The sequence below is a fragment of the Bos indicus x Bos taurus genome, chromosome X (assembly GCF_003369695.1).
Source record: "Bos indicus x Bos taurus breed Angus x Brahman F1 hybrid chromosome X, Bos_hybrid_MaternalHap_v2.0, whole genome shotgun sequence".
Taxonomy (NCBI): domain Eukaryota; kingdom Metazoa; phylum Chordata; class Mammalia; order Artiodactyla; family Bovidae; genus Bos; species Bos indicus x Bos taurus.
In genome coordinates this window covers 143,894,316-143,908,958 of record NC_040105.1, presented here as the reverse complement: position 1 = coordinate 143,908,958, position 14,643 = coordinate 143,894,316, and the positions used below count along the sequence as shown (strand labels likewise).

The window sequence follows — 14,643 nt, the reverse complement described above, 5'->3', positions numbered from 1 at the left end:
ACTAGGGTTTGAGTCCTGATTCTACCCAAACTGTTTCAACTTCACCTCCATGGGTGTACAATTTATCAATTCTTTTGTTTTTTGCTTTTTTTTGAGACAGAGATAGCAATAAGAGAATTTTCAACTGCTTGGGGGCTGGTGCTCCTAACTGCTGTGTTGTATAAGGGCCAACTATACTCTGTTTCTTGGGTCTTCAAAACTCTAAACAAGAAACAAATCAAATGAAAACACAGCATTTACATTTATTTGCACAATCACATTTTTCTGCTTATAATCCTGTAAAGAATCAAGTAAATTTATAATCAAGAAACTGAGTAGCCTAAACAAAATAAAATATTTTAAGCATCTCAAAATCAACTGACTTTTGACTTACATTTTCTGAAAATGTTTAACCAGTTAGGGTTTTGAGATGCTGAGAAATTTTTCATTTTGCTTATTAGGTTACTTGATTTCTTAGAGGATGTGCCAAGAGAAAACCTATTATATCTAGATCACCGTTAGGAATCTGGGAATGTGAAAATAACTCATGAAACATCTTACCAATTATATCTAGGGTAGAACATAGAGGTCCCCAAATGAGGTATGCAAATTTTCATGTAATCCCATTGTTTTAAGCAATCCACTTGCTGCAGGTGGATCTCTGAGTCTAGGGCTCTCCCATCAAATTCTCCAGATAATAACCCTCTGGTCTCCAGAGGAGCAGAGATGGGGTACAGGGGACATTAGCCACTTATTTTAAAGACTTTCAAGGAACAGCCCATGTTTTCAATCTCATGACTCATTCCTGCCTTCTGCAGACCAGGCACCTCCAAGTCTTGAAATACTAGGAATTCTATGGGAAGAATGAGTTGGTTTCTCTCAAAACATGTAGGGGAAGATACTGGAGTTATAACTTCCTTTGCTAAAAGTAAAAGAAACATAAAATAAAATAGTTCCAACCTCACATCTGTCAGTGTTTCCACTCCTGTTCTCTTTGTCCTTTTGCATTTTTCCATTTCTTTACTCTCATTTTAATGGAGTTAAGAAGAAAGAGGAAGTAAGTGCATGTGATCAACTTATACAGGATATAAATGAAACCAACTTTTTAAACATGGGGTTTGTCTGATCAAATACATGTAGTAGAAAATTAACACTTCCTGTAATGTGGGGCTGGACCAGAGACAGAGCGACCAGAAATATGGAGACTGCTAAGAAACTACTTCCAAAATGAAAGCATAAAATGAAAGCACAGACAAAAACTATGAGAAGAGGAAGGCAGAACTAGGACCTGTGACAGATTACTGACAGATTTTAAAGGCAAAAGGAGACATATCAAAGATAAAATCTAAGTAACAGGAAGAAATGGTGATGACAGCAAGTGAGGTAGGGTATAGAAAGAAAGAAAAACATTGAAAACAAGGACAACAATGGTTTGTATACACATATTGAAATAACCCAGAGCACATCATATAGTATCTAATAGAAAACTGGAAATATAGTTCTAGATTTAGGTTCGAAGTAGAAATGAAAACACAGGAATATTTAGCCAGTTAAGTAACAGCTCAAGGGATGAGATGGGGAAGTATTTACTCATGCCAGAATAAAGTGCAAATCCAATGAACACTTTTGTGCAAGAAACAGAGGAAGACAAGCTAGCAAAGAAATGAGACAATTGGTAGGAGGGAAACTAAGAGAAATGTGAAAAGAAGGATAGTTTAGAAGAAGAGTGGTCGGAGAGTATTCAACTGTTTCACTTTCTGCCCAAAGAAATACACAGCTAAATGATTTGACAGCTATAAAGTCCATGATGATCTCTTTTCAAGGGTAGTTCCATATCAGTGTCACACTGAAGTGGTTTAAAAAATAAAACAGAAATAAATACATTTTTAATAACTTGGGAGTAATTCAAATACACCAGGGAATTACTCTATAGTGAAGGTGGTCCTCAAACAAGAGAAATAGAGATGATTAAATGATTGGGGGACAATCAAGTAGTCACTTAGAAAAATAAACAGGATGCACAACTCTTCATTTCATACACTGAATAAATTCCAGAAGGATCAAAGATTTAAAGGTAAAAAAAGGAAGCTTTGAAGCAGGACCAAAGAAAACTAAAGTGAAATTATTTATGATTTAGTGGAGAAGGTAAGCAGCACCTAGAGGCCAGGAACCATAAAGGAAAAAAAACTGTTAAAGCTGATTATAGCAAAAAATTAGAACTCTGTACTTCAAAAATGCCACAAAGTCAAATGGAATCTGATAAAGTAGGAAAAAAATTCACAATACCCGACAAACAGTTAATGATTTTAACTTACACACTTAGTCAGTAAAACACTATAGAAAAAATGAGCAAATAATATAAACAGAAGGTGCACAGAAAATAAGAATCATTAATAAGCAAATAATTGTAATTTAAAATGAGGCACTGTTCCCATCATAGGATTTACACAAACATACACACATAAATGAAATCTGTTTATATTTTTTATTAGTGAAAGGGGATATGGGTTTTGAGGGTGGCAGAGAGAGATGGTCACTTTTCATCCTAAACTTTTTTATTCAATTTATTTCTAAACAAAGCTAGCAAGAATGCAGCAAAAGGCATGAGAAGGACTGGCCATGAGGGAGGAGGAAAACCAAAGAGGTGTAGTAATTTAGAAGGTAAATGAAAGTGTTATAGGAAGTAATTTAGAAGGTAACCAAATGTGTCCAATGTTGCTGAGAGGTTAAGTGATAAATGGAGAACAACAACTTGGTGTGGTAACTGGGAGGTCACTGGTCACCTGGATAAGAACTGTTTACATGGAATGGTGGCAAAAAGGCTCATTATTGTGAGTTTAAGAGAGAATGAAGACAGGAAATAAGCACATACAACACTTACTTAGCAAGAGATATAAATAGGTAGTAGCCTGGAAAATCCCATGGACAGAGGAGAATGGCAGGCTACAGTCCACAGGATCGCAAAGATTCGGACTCAACTGAGCAACCAAGCACAACAGATGGAATGAGATATAGGATGGAAGTAGACAATGTTTTGTTTTACTTTGTTTTAGTAACAGGAGATACTAGAGCAGGTATATCTGAAAAGCATTACATTAAAAAAAAAAAAAACTCCCACAAGAAAACATAAGCAGAACACTTTTGACATAAATGGATCTTTTTGGATCTGTCTCTTAGAGTAATGGAAATAAAAACAAAAATAAACAAATGGTACCTAATTAAACTCAAAAGCATTTGTACAGTAAAGAAACCATAAACAAAACAGAAAGACAATCTACAGAATGGAAGAAAATATTTGCAAATGATGTGACTAACAAGGGATTAATCTCCAAAATATACAAATAGCTTGTACAACTTGATATTAAAAAAAATGAACAATTCAATAAAAAAATGGGCAAAAGATGAAAAGCCAATTTCACACCATGTAAGGAAAGCCCTGTGTACGAACTAAGCCAATGTTATATAAAAGAAATTTTAAGAGTTTCTAAAATCATAGGTCTTCAACTAAAATTTTGATTAAGTACAGTGAGATAAGAAAGCTGACAGAAGATGTAAATAGACATTTCTCTAAAGAAGATATACGGATGGCCAAAGGCACACTAAAAGATGCTCAAAACTGCTGCTGCTACTGCTGCTGCTAAGTCACGTCAGTCGTGTCCAACTCTGTGTGACCCCATAGACGGCAGCCCACCAGGCTCCCCTGTCCCTGGGATCCTCCAGGCAAGAACACTGGAGTGGGTTGCCATTTCCTTTTCCAATGCATGAAAGTGAAAAGTGAAAGTGAAGTCGCTCAGTCGTGTCTGACTCTTCCCGACTCCATGGACTGCAGCCTACCAGGCTCCTCCGTCCATGGGGTTTTCCAGGCAAGAGTACTGGAGTGGGGTGCCATTGCCTTCTCCGCAACACTGCTACTTAGAGGAATGCAAATCAAAACTAAAATGAAGTATCACCTCACACTGGTCAGAATGGCCATCATCAAAGTCTACAAATAATAAATGCTGGAGAGGGTATGGAGAAAAGGGAACCCTAGTAAACTGTTGATGGGACTATAAACTGGTGTAGCCTCTATGGAGAGCAATATGGAGGTTCCTTTAAAAACTAAAAATAGAGCCACTGTATGATCCTGAAATCCCACTCCATATATCTGCAAAAAGCTGTACTTTGAAAAGATACACATTGCACCCCAATGTTTACTGCAGTGCTGTTTACAACAGCCAAGACATGGAAACAATTTAAATGTTCACTGACAGATGAATAGATAAAGAAGATGTGGTACATATACATAATGGAATACTACTCAGTCATAAAATGGAATGAAATAATGCCATTTGCAGCAACATGAACGGACCTAGAGATATCATACTAAGTGAAGTAAGCCAGGGAGAGAAAAACAAACATTATGACACTGCTTATGTGTAGAACCTAAAAAAAAATTATACAAATGAACATATTTACAAAACAGAAATAGGCCCACTGATACAGAAAACAAACTATGCTTATCAAAGGGGAAAGGGGGGAGGAGGGATACATTAGGAATTCTAGATTAACATATAGACACTACTATAAATAAAATAAAATATAAGGTCCTACTGTATAACACAGGAAACTCTACTTGATATTTTATAATAATAATAAGGGGTAAGAATCTGAAAAAGAATATATGTCTTTGTTTGTGTGTATAACTGAATCATTGTACTGTACACTTGGAACTAACACAATATTGTGAATTAACTGTACTTCAATTAAAAATTAAGTAAAAATGCAAACTAAAAGAAGTACAATACCATGAAATAAATTTCAAAAGCACATAAGGTAATACCAGATGACATATAGACACACACATATACATACATGGAAAAAGCATAAAAGTATTCATAGGAATGATAAGAAAATTTGGCACAGTTGTTACCTCAAGAGAAGAAGGGTGAGGAATGCAATTGGGGAGGGATACACTAGGAGTTCTGCCTGAATCTAACATTTTGCTAAGCATCTGAAACAAAAATGGTAAAACATTAAGATATTGCACAGTTGCTTCCCTGTGGCTCACCTGGTAAAGAATCCGCCTGCAATGCGGGAGACCTGGGTTCGATCTCTGGGATGGGAAGATCCCCTGAAGACGGGAAAGGCTACCCACTCCAGTATTCTGGCCTGGAGAATTCCATGGACTGTATAGTCCATGGGGTTGCAAAGAATCAGACATGACTAAGCAACTTTCACTATGTGATCGTTTGTTATACTGGCCTCTGTACTTTTCCCTGCAGGGCTTCCTTGGTGGCTAGTTGTAAAGAATCCACCTGCTAATGCAGGAGATGTGGGTACAATCCCTGGGTTAGGAAGATCCTTTGGAGAAGAAAATGGCAACTCATTCCAGTATTCTTGTCTGGGAAATCCCACGGACAAGAGGAGCCTGGTGGACTACAGCCGGGTTGCAAAGAGTCGGAAAGGACTTAGCAACTAAAGAACAACTTTTCCCTATGCTTGAAATGTTTTAATAAAAGAAACAAAGAAAGTATCATGTATTATCTCTGCCCTAAAGTAGGGACTGTGTAGACAAGCAGACAAGACATGACATATAAAGGCCAACATTTAAGGAAAAAAAAGGACAGGACAAATATATACCTAGACACATACTGTAATTAAAAAGATAAAATTCTCCATGGCCATAAATACTCTGACAAATAAAAGGGAGACTAGTTGTTACTCAGAGCACACACATGACAAAAATCTAATTGTGGTTTTGCCTTTAAAATATTCTACTTGGATCACAAGAAATAAAACTGACAAGACTGTTTCTGATAGCTGAGATATCTTGCATAAGCTCAACTAATTTTACTCTCAAGCATTTATTTTAAGTAATTCACAAATCTAATAATTCTCAATCACCTGTCATACACTTAGATAATATTTCAAATAGAGATTCTAGTTTATGACTTAGTATTTAATTAAACCCCACAGTCTCACTTTCCTACCCTATCTAAGAACCAACAGCTTTAAAAATAATGAGATTTGAGATATGCCTAGCCAATTTCACACCATGTAAGGAAAGCCCTGCTTATGAACTAAGCTGATGTTATATAAAAGAAATTCTGAGAGTTTCTATAATCATATGTCTTCAACTAAAATTTTGAGTACAGTGAGAAAAGAAGGCTGATAGAAAAGATCAGTGAAAAGTGCTAAACATTACAAAATTGAAACATGGCAACCTGTAGAAAAGTTGTACATAATTGCTCTTCTCTCTAAATCAAGTTATATGTAGCAGTGTCATGAAAAATTCAAAATCATTTTGAAATCCCAAACTTTGGAATTTAAGGAACAGAAATAGTTTGTTACTTAAAGGTTAACTTTTAACATGTCACAGACTATTGAATCCTCCAGCTTTCACACATGACAGACACCACACTCCCCTCCCACCCATGGCACTGAGGTCCTACCCTAAAACAATAGAGCACGAGATTTGAGCTGGGTGATGATTTTTCCCTAGAGAAATTCTGAAACCAACTAGAACCATGTAGAATGTTCCCACATAAGCACCCCTAACAAAATGTGCAAGGCTACAAAGAATAACAGTTGCAGTGTACAAATGGCTGCAGTGACAGCTGATTTCAGAATATACCCTTTATGTAAGAGATCAGCCTGCCTGGCTTCCTCCAACCAAATATACTGGAGCCCCACGTTCCATAACCCATAGGTTTCTTCCTTCCCCTGGCTGTATGCCAAGACTGACACACTCTTAATAATTTCACCTTTATTGCTGCAGTCACGGGGGTAACCTGCCCCACATGGTCACTACCATCTTGCTCTTTATTGATGTACCTACACCATGCAGTTCCACTGCTCTTTGCAATAATACCACTCCTTCCTTCTTCAGTGTGATCCAATGGAAGTCCCTTTTCACACTGACACTTATAAAAAGCTTTATGGATGCCTTTGGGATATATTGTTGGTTAATGGAATCATTTGTCTTTTACCAATGTTGAAGGAAGTTACTGTCCTTGTATTAATGTAATTCTATCTGATTTTCTAATAGTTACTGTTTTTATATAATAAGGGCTAAAATTCATCTTAATATACTTAATTTCTCTGACCCAGTCAACCTCAGTCTGAGGTTAAGTACACCCCACTACCCATTCACCTGGTTAAAAAAGTATTCATTTCCCATCATTCCCCTCTCCAGTGTTTCTCTGGAAAGTTACTAATTTGTCTCAGGCTCTTCAAAGTCCATTCTATACAATCCATTCTATATAACAGACTGTGAACTGTTACATACACATCTTGCAAGAAAATAGAGGTGAGAAGTGAAAATATGGGTAAGAAAAAATAAAAACTATCATTTACATCAGTGGTCCTCAAACTTCACTACGTATTAGAGTTTTCTGGAGAGCAAGATGAACACAGACAGCTGGGCTCTACCTCTGACTTTCTCAGTCAGTTGATGAGGGATGGATCCAGAGAATTTGCTTTTCTAAGAGGTTGAAAAAGAATGCTGCTGCTGCTGCTAGACCATGAATGACACTTTAAGGTCTAAGATTTACAGATAACATGAAAGTTTTTATAAAAAGTCCAGAAGAATTTTTTAGTTCATTGATTCCTATGATTCCTAAAATGTTGACATTCACTCTTGCCATCTCCTGTTTGACCACTTCCAATTTGCCTTCATTCATGATCATTCCAGGTTCCTATGCAATATTGCTCTTTATAGCATCAGACCTTGCTTCCATCACCAGTCACATCCACAAATGGGTGTTGTTTTGCTTTGGCTCTGTCTCTTCATTCTTTCTGGAGTTATCTCTCCACTGATCTCCAGTAGCATATTGGGCACCTACCGACGTGGTGAGTTCATCTTTCAGTGTCCTATCTTTTTGCCTTTTCATACTGTTCATGGGGTTCTCAAGGCAAGAATACTGAAGTGGTTTGTCATTCCCTTCTCCAGTGGACCACATTTTGACAATGCCAAAGAATGCTAAAACTACCGCACAATTGCACTCATCTCACATGCTGGTAAATGCTCAAAATTCTCCAAGCCAGGCTTCAACAATATGTGAACTGTGAACTTCCAGATGTTCAAGCTGGTTTTAGAAAAGGCAGAGGAACCAGAGATCAAATTGCCAACATCCATCCACTGGATCATGGAAAAAGCAAGAGAGTTCCAGAAAAACATCTATTTCTGCTTTACTGACTATGCCAAAGCCTTTGACTGTGTGGGTCACAATAAACTGTGGAAAACTCTGAAAGAGATGGGAATACCAGACCACCTGACCTGCCTCCTGAGAAACCTGTATGCAGGTCAGGAAACAACAGTTAGAACTGTAAATAGAGCAACAGATTGGTTCCAAATCAGGAAAGGAGTACATCAAGGCCGTATATTGTCACCCTGCTTATTTAACTTATATGCAGAGTACATCATGAGAAACGCTGGGCTGGATGAAGCACAAGCTGGAATCAAGATTGTCAGGAGAAATATCAATAACCTCAGATATGCAGATGACACCACTCTTATGGCAGAAAGTGAAGAAGAACTAAAGAGCCTCTTGATGAATGAATGAGGAGAGTGAAAAAGTTGGCTTAAAGCTCAACATTCAGAAAACTAAGATGATGGCATCTGGTCCCATTATTTCATGGCAAAAAGATGGGGAAACAGTGGAAACAGCGGCTGACTTTATTTTGTGGGGCTCCAAAATCACTGCAGATGGTGATTGCAGCCATGAAATTAAAAGACACTTACTCCTCAGAAGAAAAGTTATGACCAACCTAGACAGCATATTAAAAAGCAGACATTTCTTTGCCAACAAAAGTCCGTCTAGTCAAGGCTATGGTTTTCCAGTAGTCATGTATGGATGTGAAAGTTGGACTATAAAGAAAGCTGAGTGCGGAAGAATTGATGCTTTTGAACGGTGGTGTTGGAGAAGACTCTTGAGAGTCCCTTGGACTGCAAGAAGATCCAATCAGTCCATCCTAAAGGAGATCAGTCCTGAGCGTTCATTGGAAGGACTGATGTTGAAGCTGAAACTCCGATACTGTGGCCACCTGATGCAAAGAGCTGACTCATTTGAAAAGACCCTGATGCTGGGAACGATTGCAGGTGGGAGAAGAAGGAGACAACAGAGGATGAGATGGTTGGACGGCATCACCGACTCAAGGGATATGAGTTTGAATAAACTCCAGGAGCTGGTGATGGACAGTGAGGCCTGGAGTGCTGCAGTCCATGGGGTAGCAAAGAGTCAGACATGACTGAGCAACTGAACTGAACTGAACAGAAGAATTAACTGGAAAACTAACACAGTAAATCGACTACTACAAGAATATCAGTTCCACAAAGATATAGATTTGTAAGATAACTAGGAATAAGCTTAAAAATAATGTGAAAGACTTATAAAAATAAAATTTCACAAAATAATTTTTTAAAATGTGAGTCACTTAGTCATGTCTGACTCTTTGTGACCCTATGGACTGTAGCCTGCCAAGCTCCTCTGTCCATGGGATTCTCCAGGCAAGAATACTGAAGTGGCTGCCATGCCCTCCTCCAGGGGATCTTCCCAACCTAGGGATCAAACCAGATATTCCGCATTGCAGGCAAATTCTTTACCGTCTGAGCCCCCAGGAAAGGACCCGAATAAATGAATACATGGACACAGATACCCCCCACACAGAATATTGAAGAACAGACATTTTACACAAAATTCATATAGAAATGCAATGCAATCTGAATCAAATTAGCAAAGGGTCAGATTTTTATTGTGGAGGAGGATGGATATTTTACATGTTGAAACTATAGTTCAATGGGAGATGTAACACATAAAAATTGCCCAAATCTTTTTTTTAAGTAAGGGGGGAAGCAACTTCCACTTGATGCAACTATTAAGGCACAGTAACTATTAAAACAGTGTGGTACTAGTGTGGGAACAGACAAAAGGATCAACAGAACAGAATCTAAAAATAGATCAAAATAAATATGGTTATTAACTATGGTGAATGTGGTAGTCACAATTAGCAAAAAAAAGATGAAATTCTCAATAAATATTTGTGAGGAAACTGGATACATTAGTGGGAAAAAATAGAAGTTCTCTCTATACCATATATATACACCTCAGAGGAATTAAATCTCTACATATGAAAAAATATATAAAAGTAGTAGAATAATATAAAGGAGATTTTTTTCCTATTTAATGTTCACATTTTCAAATTACAAAAAATGCAGTTTATTTTCTTGTTTTTAATTGCAGTTAACATACAATATTATATTAGTTTCAGGTATACAAATAACTTAATATTTTTACAGAACACACTCCATACAAAAAGGACATTCCCTGTACTGTAAATTACATCCTTGTAACTATTTTATACTTAGTAGTCTGTACCTCTTAATCCCCTTCACCTAGTTTGCTCCTCCTGCCACTTCCTATCCTTGGGTAACAACTAGTTTGTTCTCCCTATCTGTGAGTCTGTTTCTATTTTGTTATAATTGTTCATCTGTTTCATTTTTTAGATTCCACAGGTTAGTGAAGACACTGTATTGGACTTTCTCTGTCTGGCTTATTTCACTAGGTACAAAACCGTCCAGGTCTATCCATGTTGACACAACTGCAAAATTTCATTTTTTATGACTAATATGCCATTGTATATATATACCAAGTCTTCTTCATTAGCCCATCTGTTGATGGATAACTGAGTAGTATTCCATTGTTTATATATACCAAATCTTTATTAATTCATCTATTGATGTATATCTAGGGTGTTTCCATATCTTGGCTATTATGAATAATGCTATGAACACTGGGGTGCATATATCTTTTCTAATTAGTATTTTTGTTTTCTTTTGATAAATATCCAGGAATCAAGTTGCTGGATCACATGGTAGTTTTATTTTCATTTTTTTGAAGAACATCCATAATATTTTCCACTGTGGCTGCACCAATTTAATTCCCACTGATAGTACACGAAGGTTCCCTTACCCCCACATTCTTGTCAACACTTATCATTTCTTGCTGTTTTTTTTTTAATTAATTTTATTCTATTCTCAAACTTTACATAATTGTATTAGTTCTGCCAAACATCAAAATGAATCCATAGCCATCCTGACAGGTATAAGGTGCTATCTCACTGTGGCTTTGATTTGCATTTTCCTGATGGTTGGTGATGTTGAGCATCTTTTCATGTGTCTGTTGGCCGTCTGTGTGTCTTCTCTGGAAAAATGCCTATTAGGGTCTTCTGCCCATTTTTTAATCATTATATGTTTTTTATATATTGAGGTGTATAAGTGCTTTACACATTTTGGATATTAAACCATAAAACTCCTAGAAGAAAGCAAAGGCAATAGACTCTTTGACCTTGGTCTTAGCAATATGTTTTTGGATCTGTCTCCACAGAAACGGGAAACAAAAGCAAAAGTAAACAAATGGGACCTAATTAAACCTAAAAGCTTTTGCACACAAAGGAAACTTATCAAGAAAAGAAAATGGCAACCTACTGAACAGGAGAGAGTATCTTTTTAATAGGACATAAAAACAATCTAAGGGCCAACAAAAAACACAGAAGCCATAAAGAAAATAAAAGTGGTCTGTATGGTTGTTACTTTAAAAAAAGTTACAAGTTTACATGGTGCAACACACTTAAAAGGCAAGGGGAAGTGGACAGGGACTGTAATAACTACTACAGGCAAAAGGTTTTCTTTTTAACTTTTATTTATGTACTTATTTTTGGCTGTGCTGGGTCTTCATTGCTGCTAGGGCTTTTCTCTAGCTGCAGAGAGTGGGGACTACTCTCTAGTTGCTGTGTGCAGGCTTCTCATTGCAGTGGCCTCTCTTGTTGTGGAGCTCAGGCTCTAGAGTGTGCAGGCTCAGTGGTTGTGGCTTCAGGACTCTAGAGCACAGGCTCAGAAGTTGTGGCACACGGGCTTAGTTGCTCCACAGCATGTGGGATCTTCCCGGAACAGGGATCAAACCTGTGTCTCCTGCATTGGCAGGCAGATTCTTCACCACTGAGTCACCAAGGAAGTTTCAGTTTAATGCTCATCATACATAAAGTAGTCCCCCCAAAATCATTTATAAAGATGAGGAACCCAATGGGCAAGTATTTGAACAGGCCTTTCCTAGAAGAACAACAACAAAGAAGCAGAAGAAGAGAGGTTCAACCTCAATTTGTGTGTGTGCGTGTGTCAGAAACCAAGAGAAACTCACAGCATGTTAAAGACACATTATTATCCTTCACCACATTTAAAAAAATTTTACTGAGTTATAGTCAATATTAGATAAGTTTCAGGTATACAAAAAAAGTGATTCACAATTTTTAAAGGTTATACTTCATCTACAGTTATTATAAAATATTGGTTATATTCCTTGTACTGTATAATATAGCCTTGTATTTTATTTTATACATAGTAGTTTGTATCTCTCAATCTTTTACTCGTATCTTTCCCCTACTTCGGAGAAGGCAATGGCACCCACTCCAGTACTTTGCCTGGAAAACCCCATGGACGGAGGAGCCTGGTGGGCTGCAGTCCATGGGGTCGCTAAGAGTCGGACACAACTGAGAGACTTCACTTTCACTTTTTACTTTCACGCATTGGAGAAGGAAATGGCAACCCACTCCAGTGTTCTTGCCTGGAGAATCCCAGGGACGGGGGAGCCTGGTGGCTGCCGTCTATGGGGTCACACAGAGTTGGACACGACTGAAGCGACTTAGCAGTTCCCCTACTTAGTTCCCTCTCCTCACTGATAACCACTATTTTGCTCTTTATATCTACAAGTATGTCTCATTTTTGTTATATTCACTAGCTTGTTTTATTTTTTAGATTCTACACATAAGTGATAACATACAGTAATTGTCTTTCTGTCTGACTTATTTCACTAAGCATAATATACTCCAAGTCCATTCATGCTGCTGCAAATGGCAAAACTTTCATTTTTAATGCCTAAGTAGTATTCCAGTGTGTGTGTGTGTCACATCTTTTTATCAGTTCATCTGTTGATGGACACTTAGGTTGTTTCCATATCTTGGCTGTTATAAATAATGCTGTTATGAACACTGGGGTGCATGTATCTTTTCAACTTAATGTTTTCTTCTTTTTTTCAGATATATACCTAGGAGTGGAACTGCTGGATCATATGGCAGCTCTATTTTTATTTTTTGAGAAACCTCCATAATATTTTTCCACATTTTTACATTCAAAAGATAGTAAGACAGTGTTCAGATCCTACTAAAACCATGAAGAATCCTGTATCTTCACTTATACAAACAAGAAAATTACAAAGTAACAGAAACCATAAACAAAATGAAAAGACAACATACAGAATGGGAGAAAGTACTTGCAAATGATGTGACTGACAAGAGATTAATTTCCAAAATACATAAACAGCTCATTTATAGCTCAATATAAAAAACCAAACAACCCAATCAAAAAATGGGAAGATCTAAATAGATATTTCTCTAAAGAAGGGTACATGAAAAAATGTTCAACATTGCTCTTTACTAGAGAAATGCAAGTCAAAACTATAATGAGGTATCACCACACACCAGTCAGAATGGCCATCATCAAAAAGTCTACAAATAACAAATGCTGGAGAGGGTGTGGCAAAAAGGGGACCCTCATATACTGTTGGTGAGAATGTAAACTGGTACAACCACCATGGAGAACAGTATAGAAGTTTCTTAAGAATCTAAAAATAGAATTACCATAGGACCCAGCTACCCTACTCATGGGCATATATCCAGACAAAACTATAATTTGAAAAGGTACATACACCCCAATGTTCACTGCAGCACTACTTACAACAGCCAAGACACAGAAGCAGCTAAAATGTCCATCAACAGAGGAATGGATAAAGAAGATGTGGTACATATATACAATGGAACATCACTTAGTCATTAAAAAGAATGAAATAATGCAGCAACATGGATGGACTTAGAGATTATCATATTAAGTATGACAGAGAAAGCCAAGCAGAATTATGATATTGCTTATACATCTTAAAAAATGGTACTAATGAACTTATATACAAAACAGAAAGAGACTCACAGACACAGAAAACAAACATGGCTATCAAAGGGGAAAAGTTGGGAGAGGGATAATTTAGGAGTTTGGGATTAAAATATACATATTACTATATATAAAATAGATAATCAACAAGGATCTACTGTATAGCATAGGGAATTCTACTCAGTATCTTGTAGTAATGTATAACAAAAAGAATTTTCAAAAGAATATATGTTATATGTGAATCACTTTGCTGTACATCTGAAACTAACACATTATAAATCAACTATATTTCAATAAAATTTATAAAAATCCTTGGTACAATAAAAATATATTTTTTGGTTTCCAAGAGACATTTTTAATTTAAAGAAAGTGACAAAGTAATGTACAACATGGTAACTATACTTAATGATACTGTACTGCATTTTAAATTTGTTAAGAGTAAATCTTAAAAGTTCCCATCACAAGAATAAAGAGCTGTAATGATGTACAGTGATAGATGCTAACTGCTGCTGCTAAGTCGCTTCAGTCGTGTCCGACTCTGTGCGACCCCATAGATGGCAGGCTCCCCCGTCCCTGGGATTCTCCAGGCAAGAACACTGGAGTGGGTTGCCATTTCCTTCTCCAATGCATGAAAGTGAAAAGTGAAAGTGAAGTCACTCAGTCGTGTCCGACTCCTAGCGACCCCATGGACT

General features: G+C 37.0%; 1 protein-coding gene across 3 annotated transcripts in view; it reads right to left on the bottom strand.

Moving 5' to 3' along the window:
- The window catches only part of KLHL13 (kelch like family member 13), a 197,648-nt gene that overhangs the window by 117,336 nt on the left and 65,669 nt on the right, over positions 1 to 14,643 (bottom strand). The window lies entirely within an intron of this gene.